Source organism: Typopeltis vanoorti, chromosome 22, assembly GCF_054136105.1.
Source record: "Typopeltis vanoorti isolate ZY-2024b chromosome 22, IOZ_Tvanoo_1.0, whole genome shotgun sequence".
Taxonomy (NCBI): Eukaryota; Metazoa; Arthropoda; class Arachnida; order Uropygi; family Thelyphonidae; genus Typopeltis; species Typopeltis vanoorti.
Window position 1 is genome coordinate 92017480 of NC_143570.1, and position 26077 is coordinate 92043556.

General features: G+C 38.2%; 1 protein-coding gene across 2 annotated transcripts in view; it reads left to right on the plus strand.

The window, feature by feature from the left end:
• The window catches only part of LOC150094569 (integrin alpha-9-like), an 806800-nt gene that overhangs the window by 58662 nt on the left and 722061 nt on the right, over nucleotides 1–26077 (plus strand). The gene's annotated exons all lie outside the window — the stretch shown is intronic.

Genomic DNA, 26077 nt, shown 5'->3' on the forward strand with positions numbered 1-26077 from the left:
ATGCTCAGTCATAAGTCGTATGCAATGCGTAGTGTGTATTCTCAAATCATCTACTCAACTCAGTCCCCCCAAGATTAAATCATGCGTGCTCTTCCCCCACCTCCAAGATTAAACCTTTAGTACTCAGTCCCTCTCCAAGACTAAATCCTGAGTTCCACTGTGGATTGTATCGAATCAAGCTTTGTGGAGAAGAAGTTAAAGCCATCAGAATGATTTTCAAAACTGAAGCAATGGTAAAGACATTAAATGAATGAGACCTAATGAGGCAGAGAAATCTCATGCTACAGAAGGTAGCCTGAGATCATCAAAAAAAGGGAGATTCAAGATTAGGCTTTCTCCGGTAAGGAATATTGAATTGCACAAGCACATCCCTTGTAGTGGGAGGAATCATACAGGGTACAGCTTACAGAATTAAGATGAGCTGTCATTAAATAGTTTTAATGGAACTGTGCACTAGACATATTAAAATAAGTTTTACAGCTTACACATGTAACAAAAATTATAGAATTTTTTATTCAAAAACTCTAACATATTTTCCAGTGTTATGAGACATCATCAGAGAGAGAGAAAGAGAGAGAGACCATTAATCATAATCCAAAACATGAATCACATTAATGAGTCATAAAGTATGCATATATTTTCAGATGGTTGGATACTTAGCCAGCTTGGTTAGCTGAGTGGTTAACATATCAGCTCTCCAGCCGAGGGGCTGCGGGTTCGAGTCCCGCTGTGGGCGTGGATGTTTGTGATTGTCTGTGAAAATGCTAGTGGTGGTTGGAGAGTAGATGGCATTGGTGTAGATGAGGTTCTCTCCCTTGATGAGTCTTGGACTTCCTGGGGGTGTCAAATAATAATAAAGATAATTATTTCATTGATGGTTACATAAAATCAGTCTCCCAAACTTTTGGGAGAGAGAGACAGTCATTTTGATTTAAATTCAGCAGATGTAAGAGGGCTTCGCAACTTTCAAGTGTTCATAATTAGGAGAAGACAAGCTTTATCCCACTGGATATTATGATTAGTGTCAATGCTATGTTTTGCTAGACCAGACTTATGAGATTTCATGTATTCGATATAACATTGATGTTCCTTTATTCTCTTTTCCACAGACTGGCCTGTTTGTCCAAAATAGAATAAATTGCATTCACATTGAATCTGGTGAACACCAGCCAACGATAGAGGTGACAGTTTGTCTTTTGTAGATGGCAATAAGTGAGAAATTTGTTGATAGGAAAATATGTGGGAATAAGATGATACTCCTTCAAAATTCTGCCTATAGGTTCTGAGATGCCTGAAATGTAAGAGATTGGAACTCTGTGGTCTGTTGAAGAATCTTGAGGTGTTAGAACATAGGAGTCAATTATATGTTGGATCTGATTAGGGTTGTAAACCATTAGATTCTATTAACTTTTCTATAGTGAAAAGTTCTTATTGTAAGGTTGATGGATGTGCTCTGTTAATTAAAGATTTGATAATGCAAATTTTTTGAGAGGTGTGATGAGCAGACTTTTGATGAATGTATCTGCCAGTAAAAGTAGGTATTCAATAGACACTTGCAGGCAAAGTACCAGAGGATGTGCATGTAAGGAGGATCTCCAAGAATGGTAAACTACCAGACATTTCTTTTTCTGTGGTGAACTGAATGCGTGGGTGAAGGCTGTTTATCTGTTGTAGAAATGTGGTAAGTTCCTCTTCAGCACGTGGCCAAATTGCAAAAACATCATCAACACAACGAAACCAAAGAGAGGGTTGGGGATGAATGAATGAAAACAAGGTATCTTCGAAATGTTTCAAAAAATAGTTTGCCAAAGGTGGAGACAGACGGCTACCCATGGCAGTACCTTCAACTTGTTTGTAGATCTTGTTTTTCCAGGTGAAATAACCTGAATGTGTAACGAATTCAAAAATCTTTGCAATATCTGGAGGGTAATATAGTAAGTTGACTGTGTCCGCTAATGGAATATTGGTAAAAAGGGAAACCATATCAAAATTGACTAATAAGTCAGTCTCTTTGATTTGAACATCCTTGATTTTTTCAAGAAAATGTGTAAAATTTTTGATGAAGGATCTAGAATGCCCACTAAAGGGAGTTAATGAATGTGACAAAAATTTAGCAGTTTGATAAGTGGGAGAGTCAATACAATTCACAATGGGTCTTACTGGATAGCCTTCTTTATGGATTTTTGGGAGGCCATATAGGCAAGGAGTTCTTCCAAAATGAGTGCACAATTTATCCACGAAGTTTTGATCCCAACTGATAACTTCATCAAGCAACTTATTTAATTGTTTAATTTGTGAATTTGTAAGATATGACTGATTTCTTGATAGGTGGAGGTATCTTGTAAAAGGCTGGTTACATTTCTTTAATAGTCAGTCTTATCCATGATCACAACAGCTTTTCCTTTATTGGCTTTTGAAATAGATATTTCATTATTTTTTCTTAATTTTGAGAATGGATTTCAGCACTTGATAAATTACATGGTGGTAACTTGCTTTTAAAAAGTGAAGTCACAACTTCAAATCGTAGTTTATTGCATCTTCACTAGAAAGTCCTGACATGTTACGTTCAATATTATGCAAAAAATCAAGATAAGGAATTCGTTTAGGAATTACGGCAAAATCAAGGCCTTTAGTTAAAACACTAGTTTCGGTGCCAGATAAAGGGCATCCAGAAATATTAACAATCCATTTATTCGTAGGAGTGTTGTCAGAGGTAACGTTTTCCTTTTGCTTATGGTATAGCGATTCATATTTTTGCATAAGTTTGCAAGAATTTTTTTCATAGGAATGGGTTGTTTAAAGATTGTTTAGACAATCGAAGAACAATATCCAGTAATTCATCATCAAGAAGCTGAAATTTTTCTTTCAAGATCTAAAATAGAATTGATGTTAAATGCTAAATCTTTCTTAGTTGCCCGAAATTAGTTCCGTATCAAGGAAAAACTTGCATGAACGTAAATTGCATGAGCTCCAGGAACCTGAATTGTTTCTCTAAATCTAGTAAACGTAGGAATGACTTTGTTATCACGGTATTTTTTTGAGAAAGGCAATCCTTGCAAAAAGCTTACCTTGTAAAATTGATAACTTTCCTAATTTTCTTGTTTGTTTAGTGAGTTCTTCCCCGTGAAAGATAATAAGTCAAATCTTTAGAGGTACCTGTGGCATAATAATTAATAATGGAACATGTATAGACCACAGTAATAACTTTAATTAAATAAAGGTACAAATATTTCGTACTGAAAGTAACAGTACATCCTCAGTGTAGAACAAACAGTTAAAGGAATGAAATACAAAGTACAGAACAGTGGGTGGATCACCAATTAAATTGTTGCCACATTCTAGAAGGTTAATTACTAAAGTATTATTAAATTCTTTAAAGATATTATAATTACAGCTATTTTGCCTGCTTCAGTTTAGGAGTACCCCTGTTTAAATGTCATTGGCTATTTACTCATGGATCCTTAGGGCATTATGAGTGTAGATGTACTAAAAAGTATATGTAGCCTAAGGAATAGAAAATTGCACATACCTTTTTCTGGGTGTTGTGGCTTTTCCTCAGTTTGCAATGTCGAAAACTGCAGAGTGTGTGTGTGTGGGGGGGGGGTTAGGAAGTTTGGTAGAATAAGTTAGAAAAACCCGGGTTTTTCTAACTTATTCTACCAAACTGCAGACACCCTGATATTTCACTGGTATTCAAGAGGACAGAGAGGTGTACAGAGAGAGAAAGCAAGAAGCCAAGAGAGTTGTGGCACAGGCGAAGGCCATGGCATATCAAGATCTGTATGATCAATTAGAAATAAAGGAAGGACAGAGAAAAATTTACCAACTAGTGAAATGCAGAAATAAAGCAGCAAAAGATATCTTACATGTGAAGTAGATCAAAGATGCTGAAGGAAGAGTATTATGGAGGGATGTGGACATAAGAAACTGATGGAGAATATACTTTGAGGGCCTTTTGAATGAGGAAAATGCAAGGACTCACAGAGAAGATGGGCAGCCTGCTGAGGGGATGGTACAGAACATCAGTAGAGTGGAAGTGACGGAGGCCATGAAGAGGATGAGGAATGGAAAATCAGGATTCCAGTGGAGGCATGGAAGGCACTGGAGGAAGAGGGAATTGACCTGCTGTGGGACCTGTTCATGAAAGTTTGCCAACAGGAAAATATACCTGAGGAATGGAGGGAGAGTACACTTGTTCCCATCTACAAGGGTAAAGGGGATGCACAAGACTGTAAAAATTACAGAGGAATAAAGTTGATGTTCCACACAATAAAAATGCTAGAAAGGGTTCTTGATGGAAGATTGAGGAAGGAGGTGGAGATTGCAAAGGAACAATTTGGCGTCATGCCTGGTAGATCAACAACAGATGCTATCTTTGGGTTACGGCAGATGATGGAAAAGTTTCAAGAGAAACAATAGAAGCTACATCTGGCATTTATTGATCTGGAGAAAGCATGCGATAGAGTGCCAAGGCAAGAAGTCTGGTGGTGTCTGAGGGAGAAGAAGGTTCCGGAGAAATATGTCAGGTTGGGACAGGAGATGTACAGAAATGTGAAGACAAGTGTTCAGACCTGTCTGGGACAGACAGATAGTTTTCAAGTAACAGTTGGCTTGCATCGAGGGTCAGCATTAAGTCCATTTCTGTTTAACATTGTGATGGAGGTGGTGATGGAGGAGGTGAGAGAAGATGTGCTTTGGACAATGTTGTATGCAGATGACATCTTGCTGTGTGCAGATTCGAGAGAAGAAGTGGGAACTAAACTGGAAAGATGGAGAAAAGTAGTGGAAGAGAGAGGTATGAGACTGAGCAGAAGTAAGACAGAGTATATGTGTTGCACAGTGGGCAGTGGCCAGGAGACAAACAGACCTGGAGCTGGAAGGAAATGCCATCAGGAAGGTGAGGGACTTTAGATACTTAGGTTCAACAGTGGAAGAAGATGGAGGAGCTGAGAAGGAAGTGGGATGCAGGATACAAGTGGGTTGGAGGAACTGGAGGGAGATGGCTGGAGTGTTATGTGATAAGAGGGTGCCGATCAATCTGAAAAGCAAAATCTATAGGACAGTAGTGAGGCCAGCTATGACGTATGCTATAGAAACTGTGGCTCTGAGGAAAAATAACATCAGCAGGATGGAAGTAGCAGAGATGAGAATGCTTAGGTGAATGTGCTGTGTGACCAGAAAAGATCGTCTGAGAAATGCCTATGTGAGTGGAACAGTGAAAGTTATGAACTTAGGAGCGAAGATACAGGAGGCAAGGTTGAGATGGTTTGGTCATGTGATGAGGAGGGAGGATGAATATGTGGGAAGAAGGGTCATGCAGATGGATGTGCAAGGAAGGAAGAAGTGTGGGTAGCCAAAGAAGAGATGGAGGGAGCTGGTAGAAGAGGACTTGAGGATGAAGAACTTGGATGTGGTGACAGCCCAAGATAGGAGGATGTGGAGGAGACTCATCATCAACAGTGACCCCACTTAATTGGGAGAAGCTACAGAAGAAGAAGATTGCTGATATTTTACTGGTATTCTATTCGGCGTCTTCAGAGCACAAAAACAGTTTGTCACAGTACGTGAGACAACAACAATCATGTATAACAATGGAAGTAGTTTGAGCAATTGTAGCACACAACATAAAGACTTAAAGTCCTAATTAGGTGCCATCTATTTTGAAAAAAAAAGAGAGAGAGAGAGAGAAAAAAAGTGGTATTAATTTGATTTTAGGATGACTGTCTCCCAGATCTTTGGCAAATTTATACAACCATACTTGTTGAGGTTTGGAGTATGTTTCGAGGCTTTTGTTGATCTCAGGAACAACCTCTCTGACTTATAAAAGTTTCTGTCTGTGAGCACTTTTGATTCTTTCCAATTGATCCTGTGTTCAGGGGTATCTAAAGCATGGTCTGCTAGACCTGACTTGCCATTGTGATAGTGCCAGATGTATTTTTTTATTTTATGTTCACTGAAACGGATGTCCACAATTCTTGTCTGACCATAGTAAGCTTGGTCACATGCATGGCGCTTCATACCTATAAGTCTATGAAGTGTCCTGCTAGCATGACCAAGATTACTATGGACAGACAGAAAGAACTGTGGACATCTGCTGAACATAAGTCAGAGAGGTTGTTCCTGGAATTAACAGAATCCTTGAAACATACTCCAAACTTTTTCAAATATTTGTGTTCACACAATATACTGTTGCCAGTATATTGTGTGAGCACTTTGGCTAAATGTTTGGTTAATTCATGTGTGGTGGAATCAATGCCATCTACAAAAATTTCACAAGCAGAATGTGTCATTACGTCCCAACGTGGATGGTATTGATTCCCCCACATAGAATTTAGCCAAAGTGCTCACACAATATACTGGCAGCATACCATCACACATTAAAACCTCAGCCCACTTTAAAGCCAGTATAGAGAACCTCTCACTCCAAGACACTGACACAATGGTCAGTTTTGATGTCTCCTCCTTATTCACAAATGTCCCACTCAAAGATACTCTAGATCTCATCCAAGCCAAATTTCCTCCCGATATCTCAGCCCTATTTCAGTTCACCATGAACTCAGACTATTTCGTTTGGCAGGGAAAATTCTACAAACAGATAGAGGGTACAGCCCTAGGAAATTTTTTTTATGGAGACTTTTGAAGAAAAAGCCTTAAACTCAGCCCTACAAAAACCCACTGTCTGACTACACTACTTGAGTGATGTGTTCTTTATTTGGCCACATGGCTTAGACACAATTCACACCTTCCTAACACGCCTAAACAATCAACCCTCTAGAATCCAGTTCACCTTGGAAAAAGCAAACAACAATAGTCTCCCCTTTCTAGACATTCTGATTACATGCCAGCCTGATGGATCCCTGGTTTTCTCTGTTTACAGAAAACCGACCCACACAGGTAGATACATTCACCAGCAATCACACCACCCACCCTCACAACAATATGGGATTATAAAAACTCTATATAACAGGGCTAAATTAATCTGTTCAGACAACAATGCCCAAACTACTGAACTTAGCCATATCCTTAACACTTTCTTAGCCAATGGCTATAATCGTCCAAAAATCCAGAAAATATTAAACCAGTTACCCCCCCCCCCCCCCTTCTTAACAGAGATTACTAAATCTGTCACATTCCTTTATCTGGGGAATGTCTGAAAAGCTCACAAAAATCCTAAAAAAAAATATGACTTGACTACCTGTTACAAACTACTTAAGAAATTGGCTTCCCTTATCTGCTCCACCAAAGACCAGCCACTTCCCCTAGACCTACCTAGAGTATACCAGGTCCCTTGCAGCTGTAAACTGTCCTACTACGGCCAAACAGCAGGACAGCTAATATCAGGATATCCGAACCCAACGACTACATCTGGTTTCACCAATACAGCCACTCAGGACTTACAGACCATGAACTGATACCCACCACAGAATATGCTGGAAGAAAGCTGCTTTACTACACTGTAGCAAATATAAATATGAAAGATTGTTCCTGGAATCAGCCTCAGCTCTAAAAAAAACTTCCCAAACCTCAACAAATTTGGGTGTATGAGACTGCCCCAAATTTAGGAAGCTTGCATCCTTAGACCATCAGCCCAACAACCAAGACAACCCAATTTAGCCAGTTAGGGGGCAACTTTAGGACTCATTGACCAATGTCAGTTGTCTTCTTCAGCCTCATTTGCTCGTTGTTTGTTCCTGCATGCACATTATCATAGTTTTATGTTCCCAGAAGATGGCAATGTAACATTTCCAAAATATTGGAAGGTATTGATTAAAGTTTTTGAATTAATATTTTAGTATACATTGTCATTTCCTGAAAAATTTAAAATCATGTGCGACCAATGTATTAGTTTATCTAGAAGAATTACTATTCCTTAATATCCTTGTCGAACTAAACAAAGGGGGAAAAGTTTATACCATTTTGTTTTAATTTACATTTATATATATACTTATATCGGAACTTTGTGTGAACATCTCTAGTCTAGCTTTATTTATTTTTATAACCAAATAGATAATGATATTTGCAGGACTCTAGCGTTGATGTAATAAGCAGAAAGACCAGCTTCACCATAATTATTATATTTAATGTGTCGTTTATGTTCTTTTTGTCTAATAGGAATAGCAATTAAAACTCAACAATCCTTTCTTTTAGGGTTACATGGTGATCAGCATTCATTTTAAAAATTTTATGGAATTTACAACCCTGTTAAAAAAAAACTTTTTATTATCCTGATGTTTTATTGTCAAAAAAAAAAATTACATTTTTTTTTTTTTGATGATGATCTTAATGTGAAGATCGAAACATCGGGATAATAAAAAGTTTTTTAACACAGTTGTAAATTCCATAAAATTTTTAAAATGAATGCTGATCACCGTGTAACCCTAAAAGACTGGGTTTTAATTGCTTATTTTTATTAAACTCTTTATTTACATCATAATGTGATCTCATTACCGAAAACAAAATTTTGTCCACAAAATTCTCACTAATTTAAACATCTCTATCATCATCATCATCATCATCATCATCATTATTATTATTATTAAGAAGACCTCCAGGGAGTTAGAGACTCATCGAGGGAGGCCACATACTACACACACCAGCTATCACACTTATTCTTGAATTCATTCACACTGCTTGCACTCACAACATCCAATGTGAATCCATTCCAATCAAGCACCATGCTCTTAAGAGAAAAATCTAGCCCTCACACCTTTCTTGGCAGACTTCATTCTCAGCTTCCAAGAATGCCCTCTCATCCTTTCCCCACCCTCCATAAATAAAAATTCCATCAATTGAAATCCTGTATGATCGAGACGTCCAAACTGTTGAGAGGCTGACACTGGGACCCCCCCCCGGCCCAGCCAAACACCGAGAAGGAGCAAGGACAAAGGGCCACCCCTAGAAGCCACGAAAAGAAGCTGCGAGCAAGAGGGAGATGAACAGCCCCTCGCACGTCACCTCTTCTCCTCCTATCCACCAAACTCTGTAATCCAAATTGCTTTAACCTCTCAACATAGCCAACATTTGATTCCTGATATTGTTTTAGTCACTCAAAGCTGAACCTTTTCTAATGTTTCCACATCACAATGAAAACCAGGTGACCAAATCTGAGCACAGCAGTCTAAGTGTGGTTTGACCAGTGCTTTATACAATGGCACAACTACTTCCCTATCCCTGCATATCAGTGTACTCCTTATCATAGTGACAATTCAATGTGCAGTCTTTGCAACACTTGCAGTGTGATTTCTACACTTCATTCTACTGTCATCTTTGCTCAGGATCTTGAATCTTATCTACTACTTGAAGCACATTTCCATCAATATAGTACACAGTCTTATATTATTATTATTACATTATTATTATTATTCAGGCCTCCATGGAGTCAAAAGACTCATCGCGGGAGGTCCTTCCTAAGAAACACAAAGTCTATCAAGACTCATCGAGGGGGACCCCCCCTGAGAAACACAGTCAATCATACCACTCCTTAAACTCATTGACCGTTCTCGCTCTCACCACTCCATCAGGCAATGCATTCCATGGTTCAACCACCCTTCATGGAAAGAAACCACTCCTCACCCTCTTGCGAACAGTTTCCTTTCATAACTTCCAGGGATGGCCTCTTGTCATCACTCCTTCCCACTGTTCAACCAATCGAAAGAACTCCCCAGTGTCAACCCTGTAACCACCTTTCAACAGTATAAAAGTCTCAATCATATCACCTCTCCTTCTTCTATCCACCAAACTCTGCAGTCCACATTCCCTCAGCCGATCCTCATAACTAACATGGTACAATCCTGAAACCATCTTTGTCATCTTTCTTTGTATCCTTTCCACAGTTAATTTATCACCTTCAAATCCTGGTGACCAAATCTGAGAACAATAGTCTAAGTGTGATCTAATCAGAGATTTATACAACGGAATGATAACCCTTTTATCTCTGCAGGTCGGTGTCCTTCTTATTATTGTAGCAATCCTTTGTGTTACCTTCACCACCTTTGCAATATGTCCCCTAAATTTCAGGTTTCTATCAATCATCAACCCCAGATCTCTTGTCTCCCCTACTTCCTTCAATATAGCTCCACCAATAGAGTATGCAGCGTCCCATCGATATATCCCAAAACCTCAAGACCTTACATTTTGCTGCATTAAACCGATACTAGATATTTGCCCATCTATCTAGCTTATTCAAATCCTCTTGCAGGGTTACCACATCTGTACTATTACTAATAATCTTTCCCAGCTTCACATCATCTGCAAAAAACTGAATATTCCCTTGCAATCCACTGATAATGTCATTGATATAAAGGTTAAACAATATAGGTCCTAGCACTGAGCTCTATGGACCCCACTTGTAATCCTCTGCTTCCTTGAAACTATCCCACCACACACAACTCTCTGATACCTATCGGACAGCCAATCCTGAATCCAGTTGACCAATCTGACATCCAGACCCATGTGTTGCAACTTAAATATCAGCTTATCATGTGGAACCATGTCAAATGCTTTCGCTAAGTCTAAGAAAATGGCAGTATATGCCTTTCCCTCATCTAATGCTCTTGTAACTTTATTATAAAAGGCTAGGATATTGTTAAAACAAGAGCACCCCTTCAAAAATCCATGTTGACTCTCACGGGTAACACTACTCTCAGCAGCATTTTCCCATTGCTGTATGTGCCGCGTTGACCGTAGCCACAACTAGAAATGTGGCCAGAGTTCCAGAAAAGAACCGTTGGTGAACTAACGCCAGTGTATAAGTCAGCGAAGAGCGAAGAAGTGTTCCCTTCAAGAAGAATGAACGTGTGGTGCAGACGCCATGAGAAATATACGGTGAGGAAACTCAGAAGTCTAGTTAAGGAAGTCCCAATAACTACCAGAAAAGCAAGAACGGTAAGACACAAGCTTTCGTATTAAGATTGATTAATAACCAACGAGGGTATAAGAAACAGAACATTAAGGAGCTCCATATAGTCAACTTCCATGTTGTATCTAAAGAACTGTTTTCTTTTGGACATTTTGTCTACGCCTAAAGAGCAAGTGGCACCCTAAGCTTAAGCTGAGCTGGGAACCAAGGCTTCGGACTGTTTATTTTGGAGGAAAGATTTATGTCATTGTGTTAAGTTTAAATTTGAATGTTAACTGAATTTTGGGGGAAGATAAATCCTGAACTAAGATAGAATATTGTCCATGTGAATTTTGCGAGACGGAGTATATCTGATATAGTCCATGTCAGGATTGTAGAGTGTATCTATGTATGTGTGTTATTCCTATACATATGAACTGAGCAACTCAGTAGAGATTAACCAAGCCTGAACGTAGTTATACAAAGAAGAGTATGATATTGATAGTATAAGATTTTAGAGTAAACCTTTTGGATATGCTAACTTAAAAGAGGGGGGGGGGAGTTCAGACCTTTTATAATTGGAATTTTTAACTAAAGTGTATATATGTGTATTTGCTTAAATAAATGTATTTCTTTGATTCAAACCTCATGAGTCTGTCATGTTTCTGAGAATTGAGTTACCACTTGTTAAATTACGAACCGTGCATAAGTAAGAGGGAATCCATTAGTAACTAAGAAAGGAGGACCACGACTGCAAATCACTTGATCCCTATATTGCTTTCAGTAGTTTAAGATTGTGTGTCAGAATTCTGTTGCTGGCTGGCACAGTCGACTTAAAATAATATAAATTTGTCGGCAACGGAATAGCTGATTATAGCTAATGATAAGTAAGATAAGAAAGATAAGTAAAAGATAAATAAATAAATGATAGAGTACCAAATGTAACAATATGCTGACCACTTGGCCAATCTCTACAATCCAAAATGCAACACTTTCTTTATATTAATATTAAAACTACAATGACTAAAAACTAACAAAGAAACTGCTCCTTATGATTCCCCTCAACCTTGCATCATCAGCAAGCAAATAAAGATTTGTAGTCAATTTTCTACATAGTAATGCTAGAAACATTAGGAACAAATAGGAAGAGTTTTGCCATTGGTTAGTGCAATTTCATGAAAAGTTATCAGCATAAAGGAGACTTGGCTAACAGCAGATGATGTAGTTACTGGGATAGAATGTGAAGAATTTAGTATTTTGAGAGAAGGTAAAGAAGATAGGTTGTGGGGTGGGGAACTGCTTCTGATAGCAGATGAATTGTAGCCTAAAAGAATAGGAGATAGGTGGGAGGGTGGCTGTTCATTTGAAGCCATCTAGTGTGAGATCAAGGCCAATTAGACCACCAAGGAGGATCTGGAAGCAGGCATCAGCAAATTAGTGTAATGAGTGTAGGTTGAGTGATTATTATGGGAACTTCAACTATGGAGTAGTGTTATATATACTAATGCCAGAAGTATTAGGAACAAAAGGGAAGAGTTTTTAGTGTTGGTTAGTGCAATCTTGCCAAAAGTCATTTTATAGAGTTGTAGTTTTAATGTTAATAAGGACAAAATGTTTATATATATAATATTCATCAAAAGCTTGATTTGCTTCCTCAGTCTTAAGAAAAGGCTGGTTATATTCCACTAATTTGAGCCCTACCCAAGGGCCTATGAGTTGTGGAAATACTTTCTGAAAATGAATGCTGTGCCAAACAAAGCGGCCTTTTGCAGCTGCCCCATTTTTAATCCCTCTAACTCAAGTGCTTCTAGATGTTCTTTCAATGTTTTAGGGATGGCACCTAAAGCACCTATTATTATGGGAACAACTATTGTTTTCTTTTGCCAGATTCGTTCAACTGCGATTTGCAAATCGCGATACTTTGTAATTTTTTCTTTTTTTTTTTTGTCATCAATCTAATTATCTCCTGGTACTGATATTTCGATAAACTGAACACTCTTGTTTTCACTTTTTTCAACCACTGTGATATCGGGTTTATTATTATTTTTCCGGGCAACTCCAAGGAGTCGACAGACTCATCGAGGGAGGACCTGACATCATGTCACGAACACCTATTCGACATTCACACTGTATCTATCATACCTTGCCTTGAACTCATTCACGGTCGTAGCACCCACAACAGATTCTGGAAGCTTATTTCACTCATTCACCACTCTCATAGTAAAAAAACATAGCTCTAACACCCCTTATAACCACATTCTTGCCCAGTTTTCATGCATGGCCCCTAGTCCTCCGACCACCAGTCCTATTTTCAAAAAAATCTTCTGGATTAATCTTATAGAAACCCTTCAGTAATTTGAATGTCTCAATCATATCACCCCATTTCTGCCTATCGACCAATTTTTGCAACCCACAAATCTTCAACCTATTCTCATAAGGTTCATTCCACAGACCTGCTATTATCTTGGTCACTCGTCTCTGGATCCTCTCCACTTCCCATCACGAAGAAACCCTGGTGCCCATAACTGGGCACAGTAGTCCAGATGGGGTCTTATCAAGGCTCGATACAGAGGAACAATAACTTGTTTGTCTCTGCATGTTAAAGTATTTTTCAGAAGCCAAGTGATTTGATGAGCTGATTTAGCCACTTTTGCAATGTGCCCCCTAAACTTCATTTCCCTATCCACCAATACTCCCAAATCCCCGGCATCATCAATCTTCTGGAGTACAGTTCCATCAATGTGATATACTGCTGCTATTCTTTTTGCCTCAAAATGCATAACCTTACACTTTACCACATTAAACTGACATCCATTTTTCCTAGCTCAGTCCTCCAAACTCAAATCATCTTGTAAAATTTTGCCATCCTGTGTACTCACAATTGCTCTACCCAACTTTGCAACATCAGCAAACAAGTGAACACTTCCTCTCAGATCCTTTCCTATACAATTGATGAACAAATTGAAAAGTAGCGGTCCAAGAACAGAGCCCTGCGGCACAGCACTAGTCACAAGCCGTCTTTTAGACTCAACTCCTAAATAAACCACTCTGTGTTATCTCTCCTTCAACCTCCCTCCTATCCATCTCACCAACCCTATATCCATCCCCCTCTGCTCCAGTTTACTGATTAGAGTTCCATGTGGTATCCTGTCAAAGGCCTTGGCAAGGTCCAGTAGAATCACTGTAAACCCATTACCCTTATCTAGTTCAACCATCAGTGTGTTATAAAACGTGAGCAAGTTACTGAGGCATGATCTACCCTTCACAAAACCATGTTGTCCAACATACAATATCCCATTTTCATCTATCCAATCCTGTATTCTTTTCTTTACTAATTTCTCTAAGACCTTGATAATGATTCATGATATGCATCAGTCCGTAATTTACAACAGCAGTCTTGGAACCACCTTTATGCAGTGGAACTATTTCCCCCTCTTTCCATCCCCTTGGGACTAACCCAGACCCGAGACTCAAATTAAACAAAATGGTCAAGGGTACTGACAATTCTTTAGCCGTTTCTCGTACGACACGAGCTGGTATACCATCCAATCCCACAGATGTATTGACATTGAGGTTATGCAATAGACTGCTCACCTCCACTTCATTCACCACAATTCCCATATAATCTACTGGTTCATTCATTCATTTCTGCAATGTCACAACATGGATGACATGTTGTTGCAAAGTGCTCACTCAGTAACTCAACTATATGAACTGATTCAGTTACCTCCCTACCATCAGCATTCTTTAAAATCATTCTGCTATATACATTTTTTCTTTTACTTGCAACATATCGAAAAAACTGTTTAAGATTCTCCTTGGCCTACATGGCCAATGTTCTTTTGTAATCCTTTTTTGCTTTTCTGCCGGTCACCTTTCTCCTTAAATACTCTCCATAGTTGTTTCTTTTTTTGCAGCTCAAGCTTAATGGTGTTATTCATCCATTTAACCCCTACTTGATTTATTATTCAGACTCTAGATATACAGTCAGCCATTGCTTCATGCAAACACTTCTTAACTGCCTCCCAGGCACTATCAACTTCTAGCCCTTGCAGTTGTACATGCCATTCCACTGAACCAATCAAACTCCTAAGCTTGTCATACTTACCAGCCCGATAATTCCTCATGTATCCTGTCTTAATTGTAAATTCCACACCTTTAGCCACCTCTCAAGTCAAGACTCTATGATCACTCTCACTAATTGGTGGCAATGTGGTCATATTTGTTACAGCCAAATCGTCAGATGTAATTACTAGGTCAAGCACTCTCTGACCCCTAGTATTTTCCATTACATGCTGTTGCAGATAGTTATCCCTTAATAACCGCATAAAATCCAATTCCTTCCACCCGTGTGTCCTCTCCTCACTCCAATCAATACACCATTGTTGAAATCTCCAATAATAATTACCCTCCTTCCACTAATTTCTTCTATTTGCTTGTGCATACTGTCTTCGCCATCTTTTCCATCACATGGTCTATAGCAGCACCCAATTGTATATTTTGTTCTGTTAGCCACAATCTCACACCAAATAGCCTCAAATGTGCTCTTTTCTCTATCCTGCAGTTCCACTTCTATTCTCCTTGGCTGTAGCTCAGCAGCTATCATCAATAACACTCCCCCCTCATTTTATTCTCCCTGTCATTCCTGAACACACTATACCCATCACATTCAATCTCACTAGCTATATCATCTACATTCAGCCATGATTCACTAATGCCAGTAACCTGTGGTCTGGAAGTGCCAACCATGGCCAAAAACTCTTCCTTCTTGTTCCTAATACTCCTAGCATTAGTGTACATGAATTTAAGATCCCGTTAGCCATTTAAAATAGTTAATATAAGGCATGTACACTAATGCTAGGAGTACACTAATACTAGTATGCTACCTTGTTGCCTTATATTAACTATCCCATTCTGATTCGTTGTCCTTATTCGCTCGGGCATATTATACTCATTCATATATTCAACTGCCTCCGTAAGGTCTGTGTATCTACCCCCCCCCTAATAAATTTAATTTCCCTGATTTTGCACATCCACTACATTCAGCAACACATTTTCAAGTCTCCTTACACCGTATCCATTCAAATGTAAGCCATCCATCTTATATAGATCCTTTTGCCCATCGAACTTGCTCTACACTTCCACAAATTCCACGCATAAAGTCATTTGCAATTATGGCCCTTCTTTTAAACACTTCACTGTCATACCACGGCAAAAGACTAATCATCCTAACTCTCTCACTCTTTTCTTTTGCTGCCTCAAACACATTCCAATTATTACATTCCAAGCTTTTGTCAATCTGGATTTTGAAATCCCAGAGTATTTTAGCTTTTTCATTCTCAGCCACTTTCTGGTGAATTTTATGCTTCGAATAGTCTTTAGATACTTTAAATCCATACTTTTTACATAAATGCCAGTGGATTATCTTAGCTACGTTATTATGTCTTTTACGGTACTCAATTTGTGTGATTTTGCTGCATCCACTTATAATATGGTCTACCATTTCTTCCTTTTCTTTACACAATCTACATTTACTGTCTCTTGAATTTTTTGTATTTTTGCCTTCATAACGTTGGTTTTAATGGCCTGTTCTTGCGTTGCAAAAATTGCCGATTCTCTTTCTTTCTTTAGTGCTCCATTTCTCAACCATTGCCAGGTCAATTTGCTGTCAGCGCTTTCCTCTATGCTGTGAAGGTATTTTCCATGCAATGCCTTATTTTTCCATCTTTCAGTTCTCACTTTTATTTGGTTCGTTTTGTATTCCAATATTGTCTCCATGGGTTTAAATAAACCCTCTTTCCGTACCTCAATTAGAAATTTTTCTATTGTTTGCTGCAGATAATCATTCAAATTTCATTTTTCTTCAATAACTTGCTTCACTTGTAATAATCCTCTACTCCTTTTTTGTGTGATAGATAGAGCCTACCAGTGTCACTGTGAAGATTGAGGGCATGGTGCATTGTTATTAATTTTCAAGTTTTTCGGTCTAAATCTTCCATCTCTACTGGGTCCATTCAACAATGCCTGCTGGTATTAATTGCTTTTATCAAATTTCTAGCATTAAGCATTGATTTAAGGAGTTTCCTTAATTGTCTTATATATTCTGCTCTAGTTCTTTCTTTGATCTTATTGTACAGAATTTGTGATGCTTCTAAAATTCCCAAATATTTGTATTTGGCTTCGAATTTTATTGCCTTGATTATTTCACCATTGAGCAGCTCGATTTCGTTCAGATCTTCAAACTTTCCTCTTGTTATTCCAGCAATCGCACATTTGTCTAAGCCAAAATCCATTGATATATCTTGACTAAATATGTGCACGGTGTTAAGCAATGATCCGAGTTCATTCTCTGATTTTGCATACAACTTCAGATCATCCATGTATAAAAGGTGAGATATCTTTGCACTCTTTTGTGCAGTTTTATAACCATGAGCAGTTTTATTTAAAATTCTAGTTAAGATGATCAATGACAATATAAACAATAGAGGAGATAATGAGTCTCCTTGAAAGATACCTCTTTTTATGTTTACCTCTCCAATTTCTTCTCTATTCAGCTCTAAACCAAAGTTGTTTTCCAGTTTTTCATGCTGGATTGCAAAAATGTTTGTACGTTTTTGCTAATACCGAATAGTTCTGTGCATTTTAAAATCCAACTATGAGTCACCGAATCAAAGCTTTTTTATAATCTATCCAAGCCATATGAAGGTTGGTTTTTCTACATTTGCAATTTTTCAGAATCATTTTATCAATCAGCAATTGGTCTTTTGTGCCTCTTGAATTTTTGCTATTACATTTTTTGTTCAATTGGGAAAAGAGAATTTGCTTTAAGATAGCTGTATATTTTATCAGCTAGTATGATGCCTGTGAGTAGCTTAAAAGTTGTTGGCAGGCAGGTTATTGGTCAGAAGTTTTCTGGGTTTGGACCTTTTCTTTATCCTTTATGATCAAAAGTGGGCCCATTGATGGAGTTTCCTCTAGCAGAGTGATGAGGAGTGGTGTCTAAGGGAGACTGTAACATATTTTTCGAACGAGTCCCTCTGCCTAAAACCCGAACACATCCCTTGGTAACCCGCACAACGGACGATGCGGTATGAACATTTTTTGATGACACAACATAAATTTAAAAACAATGAATTTTAATTAGGAAAAGATTTTTGGAAAATTTTCTAGTGTTTTTTTCGTTTTCTTTGGGGGTTGTAATGGTGTCTAACCTTTACAATGGGTTGTAAAGGTAAAAGGTTGTAAACCACCTATTATGGTTGCAACACCTATTATGTTGTTGCACCACCTTTAGACTTGAACTACGTTCAGGTGCACACTTAACTGTTTGCTTACTTGGAATTAGGAGATACATCTATATCTCCTCCAGAGATTCTTATGCAAAATAAAAACACCTTTTAGCAACTTGTATAGGTAAAGTTGATAAGGCTCTGTATTACTAAAACCTTGGTATTTAGGGTCTACCTACTCACTGATGAGACCCCAATGAGGGTGGAAACTGGTGCGGGACGGATCTGGCTTTGAGAGGCTCCACTTGGAGGTAGGTTTTTGCCTGTCTCTGAGTTTATGGCTCTGCTTGGTGGTTGGTTGAGCCTGCCACTGGGTAGAGCCAATGCTGAGAAGTTCTTCTCGGTGACGGGGTGAGCCTGTCATCGAGTGGAACAGTGCTGAGTTGGGCGATCTTTTGGGATCGTCTTATTTTTAGAGCCCGCTTCACCTATACATAAGGTTGAAACTGGTCTGGGTAGTGACCCCACCCATAATGTATTGCAGTATACATCTCTTAGTGAGATGTGCTTTACATTACGGAAAATACTAAGAATAGTGATCAGAGCTTTACCCGCCTTTATAATGAGTTGCCCTGGTGTTGCACCACTTTTAGACTTGAACTACGTTCAGGCACAAACTTAACTGTTTGCTTACTTGGGATTAGGAGTAAAATAACCAAGTTTATAAAATTACTTGGTAACCCTAATATACATTACCCAAGGTAAAAAAAACTTATTTACATATACTTTCTATATATATATATATATATATATATATATATATATGTGTGTGTGTGTGTGTGTGTGTATGTATGTATATAAGGCTGTGTACTATATTGATGGAACTGTGCTTCAGGAAGTTGGTTGATAAGCAAAAAAGAAGGGAAATGATAAAAACATTTAAGTTACTTAAAGGGTTTTATATGATTGATGTAGGGGAAATGTTTCAGCACTTGGCTAGAGGGGGTAGAACATGAGATCATCTCTGGAAGTTCGATAAAGGTTTGGTTAGTAGGGGCATGAGGACTAGATTTTTCACTTGGAAAGTTGTGAATGAATGGAATAGATTGCCAGAATCAGTTGTTAGTGCTTTGTCTGTTAATGGATTCAAGGAGAGGTATATTATATTGTATGGATAATTTGGGTCTCCTGCAGTGAGTCTTCAAACTCCTTGGAGGTGCTTGTACAATAATAATAATAATCCACATGATATATCGTTTACAAACAACTTAAATAGCAGTGAACCCAAGAACAGAACCCTGGTGCGCACATGCACACACAGATACTCTGTCTTCATTCAGACCATGCCTGTTTCACTGAGTCTGACTCTGATTTCCACTCATACGTTATTCATTCCCACCTTTATGCATTACATCACTTTGTCCTACCTGCAGTTACATCTTCAATCTTGTATCCATCTTCCTTTTGCCGTACAACTTGTTTGGCTGTGCTATTCTGCTTCCCACACGTCCTTTGATCATAACTAACTTTTTGATTCTATGCCTTCCCAGCAAACAATAGCTTCTGTATTCTTAAGAATATTGATACTAGTTGACTAGAGAGCTAACCATAATCTGCCACCTTATAATTCCGCATATATTCTTTCTTGGTAGTAACCATTTCTTGTTTCACTACTTCCCAAACAAGTACGTCAGGATGTACTTGTTTGGGAAGTAGTAAAATGAGGTATTAGCAACCACATCTTGTGAAGATATCACCAAATCAATAAACTTTTCGATGCTTGCTTCGATCACATGCTTAAGATATTTATCACTTAGAATATTCAAAAAATTCACTCTCCTTGTTCCTGTACACTATCACTTCTTTCCTGTCTACATTCCTGTAATTAACATCTCCCAGTAGAGGCTTCTTCTTTTTACATACACAGCTAATTGCATAAACATTACATAATTAGTATTCTCTCCATTTATTTGATATAGTCATCTGTTAATTTTAGATTCACACCACACATATTTAAAATCTTCATATGCACTACCCTTTTCATCCACCACTCTTTGTGGACAATTCCTCTGCAATCATTAACAGTACTCCTCACCCTCTTTTTACCTTTCTGTTCGTCCAGAAAACTGTATACTCTTCAATTTCTATTCCCAGTAGTACATCATCCTCACAACCAAGTTTCACTTACACCAATTATTTTTGGGCATACTGACTCAATCAATGCAACAAACTCAGTTTCCTTATTATGAATACCTTTTACACTTGTATACAAACATAACAATCCCTATTCCTTTGTCTGCCATCCCAAGAACACTATTACTCACTATTCTGATAGCCTTATTACACTACTCTCTTCATTTAGACTGTGCCTGTTTCACTGAGTCTTACTCAGATTTCCACTTATATGCATTTCATCCCCACCTTTATGCATTTCATCACTTTGTCCTACCTGTACTCACATCTTCAGCCTTGTATCCATCTTCCTCTTGCCCTACAACCTGTTTGGCTGTGCTATTCTGCTTCCCATACACCTTTTGGATGATAACTAACTTTTTGATTCTATGCCTTCTCAGCAAACAATAGCTTCTCTAAATGTCCAATACCAAACGCATTCAAATTAAACCTCCTTTGCCTCACACAACTCTGTCATCTTGCTATTCATTATCTTTGCTCTTCTTCTCAATTGACTATTATCATATCTTGGCAACATTATAATGACTTTCTCAACAACACTATTTTCCTTTACTTGCCACAGCAACTTCCTCAAGTCCTATCAACATTCTGTTTTTAACCATCTAATTTGGTTGTTCTCACAACTACCACTAAAGTGCCTACATTGCACAATTGGAGGAATGACGGTACGTTGCGCCCTCCAGTTGGAAAAGGCCTAAGTTCAATTCTCGCCATGATGATAGTAATCTTTATATGGTTTTTTTTTTCAGTTGAAGGTGAGTTAGCTGATCTCACACAGAAGTAGCAAGGTTTTTTCTCCTGGAAACTCGGGTTTTGTATCCTGCATGCAGAAAAATTGGCCTTGAGAACACACAATTTACAAAAAAAAAAAAAAAAACTAGTAGTGATGGTAGGCAGTAGATTGCATTGTGCAGATGATGATAGTTGCAGTTTACTGTAGTTGGTGAATTAAGTACTGGAGACAGAGAGTAGGTGCTATCCCTTGATGAGTCTTTGGACTCCTTGGACTTATCACATAGTACTAATAATTCTGATGCCTGTGCTTCCTTCTCTCTCTACAAAGCAAAAGTTATTTGTTTCAGTGTTCTCCTAAGAAAACATGTTTTGTGTACTTTGTTATTCATCACACCTGTAATGACTGAGTTCCCATACAATACTATTTAGTTGTCTTTTGACTATTTCATCATAATGCTAACATCCTCCTCCTGATTCATATCAACTAATTTCTTTCTTTAGATTCATCTCTATAAAATTATAGACTACAACCATTTTAAAAAATAATTATGACCAAGTGAGGAATTTAGTCTCAAGCAAAAATATTGAATAGGGTAGTCAATTCAGAAAGTAAAGGTGGGTTGGTAGGGGACTAAAGAGATTATTATTATTATTCATGACACCTCCAAGGAGTCCGAAGACTCATCGTGGGAGGACACCCACTGTACAACTCTCCGTCTCCACTACTACACAGAACTTCTACTCCTAATCGCCTGCATTAATGCCATCTACTGCCCACAACCACCACCACAGCTAGTATTTTTTGTCTGTAAATTGCGTGTTCTGAAGGGCCGATTGTCTGTGCGGGATGAAAAACCTGAGTTTCCTGGAGAAAAAACCTTGCTACCTCTGTATGAGATCGGCTAACTCGCCTTCAAGTGAAAAAGTCCATATAAAGATTCCTCCCATCATGACGAGAATCGAACCTAGGTCTTTTCTAATCGAAGGGTGCAACGTACCGTCATTCTTTCAATTGTGCTATGGAGGCACTATATTGGGCGGTTTTGCACTACTCTTTGGCAGCTCATCGCCACCTTGGCCGTGTGCATGCTCCTGTCATAGGTCTCTCCATTGATGAGACAAACGTCTCAATCTCCTCCATCCTACAAGCAGACCTCTCCTCTTGTAGGATGGAGATGCTGCAGTTTCTGTATAGTCATACCAGAAGTATCAGGAACAAGAGGGAGGAGTTTTTGGCATTGCTTAGTGCAACCTCACCAAAAGTTATACGCATTAGGGAGACTTGGCTAACAGCAGATGATGTAGTTACAGAGAGAGAGAGAGAATGTGAAGGGTTTAGTATTTTCAGGGAAGATAGGATGGGGGGGGGTGAGGATGAGTACTGCTGATGATTAGCAGATAAATTGCAGCCAAAAAGAATAGGAGACAGGTGGGAGAGTGGCTATTCATTTGAAGCAATCTGGTGTGAGATTAAGACCATTAAAACAAAATATACAGTCGGTTGTTCTAGGCCAGGGAGTTCCACAGATGATTTGGAAGACACGCATTGCCAAATTAGCAGAATGAGTACAGATTGAGCGATTATTATGGGAGACTTCAACTATTGAGATATAGACTGGAAGGAAGAAAGGTCACATGGCAGGACGGGAATAGAATTTATTCATCTGCTGAGAGATAATTACTTAAGGCAACATGTGATGGAGGGACCAGTGTTGGGAGAGTATTGGACCTGATCAGAAGAGTATCCATAGCCAAGGTACATTGCTTCTAATTGGTGAAAGTGACCATGCAGTCTTGACTTGGGAAATTGTACAACATTAGAAATATTCTGTCTAGAAGGGGTATATATGAAACTACTAGGCAGGTGATTATGACAGGCTTAGGAAGAAGTTTAAATCTGTGCCATGGCATAAAACACTGCAGGGTAAGGATGTTAGTAGTGTGTGGGATATAGTTAAGGATCATCTAGAGAAAGCAGTATTAAATTTTATACCTAGGGTAAGGAGGGTTAATCAGGTAGATGTTAGATGGATGAGTGATACCATTAAGCATGAACTGCAGAAGAAAATGTTGTGGAAGGTATATAAAGAGAAAGGTGACCAGCAAACTCAGGAACAGTACAAGGATCAGGCAAGAAAGGTGACCAACATGGCAAAATCAGATTATGAAAAGAATCAGGCCATAGGAAATGCCAAATAGTTCTTTCTTTATGTGGCAAGTAAGAGGAAGAATGATTATGGAAAATTAATCTTAATGAGTGAATGATGGTCATGAGGAGACAGAAGCAGGAAAAAATAGTTGTTACTGAGTGACCACTTTGCAAGTGACAGACACTAATGTGGGAACAGAGGTGGATGAATTGGAGGTTCTCAGGATATTGCAGAATCTCAATGTAAATATAGCTGTTGAATTAGATGGGATATCATCTACAGTTTTGTGAGAAAGAATGTGCAAGGGAACTTGCAATGCCATTGACTAATCTGTCTAATTTAAGCCTCAGCTCTGGTAGAGTTTCAAGGTAGTGGAAAGAAGGCAAAATTATTCCTTTGCATAAGGGAGGTTCTAAGACTACAGTAGCAAATTATAGACCTGTCATTATCTCAGACATGGTGGTAAAAGAATTAGAAAAATTGGTCAAAAAGAGAATTCAAGAATGGGTAGATAAAAATTTGATCCTGTATGAGGGTCAACATGGCTTTGTAAAGGGTCGGTCATGCCTTAATAATTTACTAACTTTTTATAATAGAGTAACAGCTGAGTTGGATAAAGGAAATGGCTACACGATGATTTTGCTGAATTTTGCAAAGGCATTTTTCAGAATACCACATTCTGAAAATGTTGTGGAACTCTGTTACACAAATTAGAATAAATGGAATTGGATATGACATTGGTTAAGTGGATAAGAGAGTGGCTGCGGACAGATATCAAAAAGCGGTATATGGAGGAGCAGAATCAAGGCGAAAACAGGTGACTAGTGGTCTGCCACAAGGGTCAGTGCTTAGCCCATTGCTGTTTAACTTTTACATAAATGATATAGGAAATATTCAGTTGTTTGCTGATGATGCAAAATTAGGTAGAGTAATAGTTAATCATTACAATGTGGTGAGCTTGCAGGACGTTTAAATAGGCTGTCAGTATGGGCAAAAGATAATGGGTATCAGTTTAACGTGGAGAAATGTAAAGTTATTCATTTTGGAATAAATAGATTACAAGCTGTGTATCATATTGATGGCACTGTACTCCAGGAAATAGATGAAGCTAGAGATTTAGGGGTGGTGGTAGACAGAGAATTAAAGTTTAGAGGGCATATTGCTATGGTAGCCCATAATATTACTTGGCTATTGAAGAACACGTTAAGAAGTAGAGATCAGGAAGTTGTCAGTCCTCTTTATAAGGCCTTGATATGCCCACATCGATTTCTTGGGAATGAGGAAGTGCGGTGGAGAGGATTCAGAGGCAAGTGACCTGTGGAATATTCTCTATTATGATAGATTGCAGGTGTTTGGATTGCAGAAGTTGGTTGATAGAAGAAAAAGAGGGAATATGATAAAAACATTAACATTTCTTAAAGGATTTTCTAGGAAAAATGCAGGAGAAATGTTTTGGCACTTGGGTAATGGGGACTAGAACAAGGAGTCATCCCTGGAAGTTGAATAAAGGTGCAGTCAGTAGGGGTGTGAGGACTAAAATTTTTTTTGCTTGGAGAGTAGTGAATGAGTGGAATGGGTTGACACAGTCAGTTGTGTGTGTTTTTTCTGTTAATGGGTTGAAGGAGAGGTCTGATAGATTGGGTCTCCCAGAATGAGTCTTCAGACTCCATGGAGGTGCCTGTATAATAATAATTATTATTTTAATTTCTTGATGTTTCAACCTTCATATTAAGCTCATCATCTGTAGTATACACATATGTACAGAGGCAAACTATTATATTTCAAACCGTATTCCAAAATGACAATAATTTGATCAACCATATTTGACTGGTCTGACCTCTAGTGGATGAAAATTATATGAAATCTTTATCCTATTAATAACATTGTCAGAGACCAAATTCATATTGATACTTTTAATACAACATTAGTGGTGGCCTAATCAATAATTCAATAAATAATTCACCATCAGTGTTAACGCTAAGATCCTAGTGTGAGATTAAGTTAATAGTCCTAATTATAATTTAAAATGAACTCTTACACCAAAAGGTTATGTGGGGAGAATATGGACCATCCATATCCTTGGAATTTTTCAAGAATCATTATTAAGATTAGGGTGATTGATAAGAAGTTCACAAGCCTCTTTAAATTTGTGCTCATACCATGTTTTGGTGCGATGTAATGAATAGACATTTTTTCCAGTCAATTTTGTGTATAATATTTATTGTGTCTTTGATGAATAGTGCATCCAGTTTCACCTATATATAAGTCAAATTACAGGTACACTGAATACAGTATACTCCAGGGTTGACCAGTGTAGTGAGTGGATCCTTCGAGGAGCTGAATAAGTTCTTTAATTTGGCAGGAGATTTTAAGGTGGTATTAAGATTGTATTTCTGTTGAATTCTGTTTATTTTATCTGATATCGCTTTAATGTACAGAATGGCTACAGTTTTATTGTGAGCTAGCATATTTTTATTATTAGGTGCAGTCTTGTGAAGAATTTTGTTCATTTTTGCTGTAACCATTTTTTAGTAAGGTATTGCTGATAATTTTTAATTCGTGCTTAAGTGCTTGCTCATTGAAGCAAATCTTTAAAGCCCTGTTTTTTAGTACGTTAATGATACCTAGTTTTTGTATTAGATGGTGATAAGAGTTTGTGTATATATCGGCCAGTATGCGTAGGCTTGCGGTAAACAGTGAATGAAAGACTGCCCTAGAGTAGACGTGTGACAAGTGAATCGAAAAATTTAAGTGATTTTTGACTTTCGATTTCAGTTGTGAATTGTTTGTGTTTGTTTAGGCGGCTGAGTAAATTGTCTAATGTCTGGCAACCATGCGGCCAGATGATGAATTCCTCGCCAACGTATCTAAGCCAGACTTTGAGTTATAAAAAAGTAAAAGAATCTTGAGCATGTTGCTCAAAAGGTTCCATG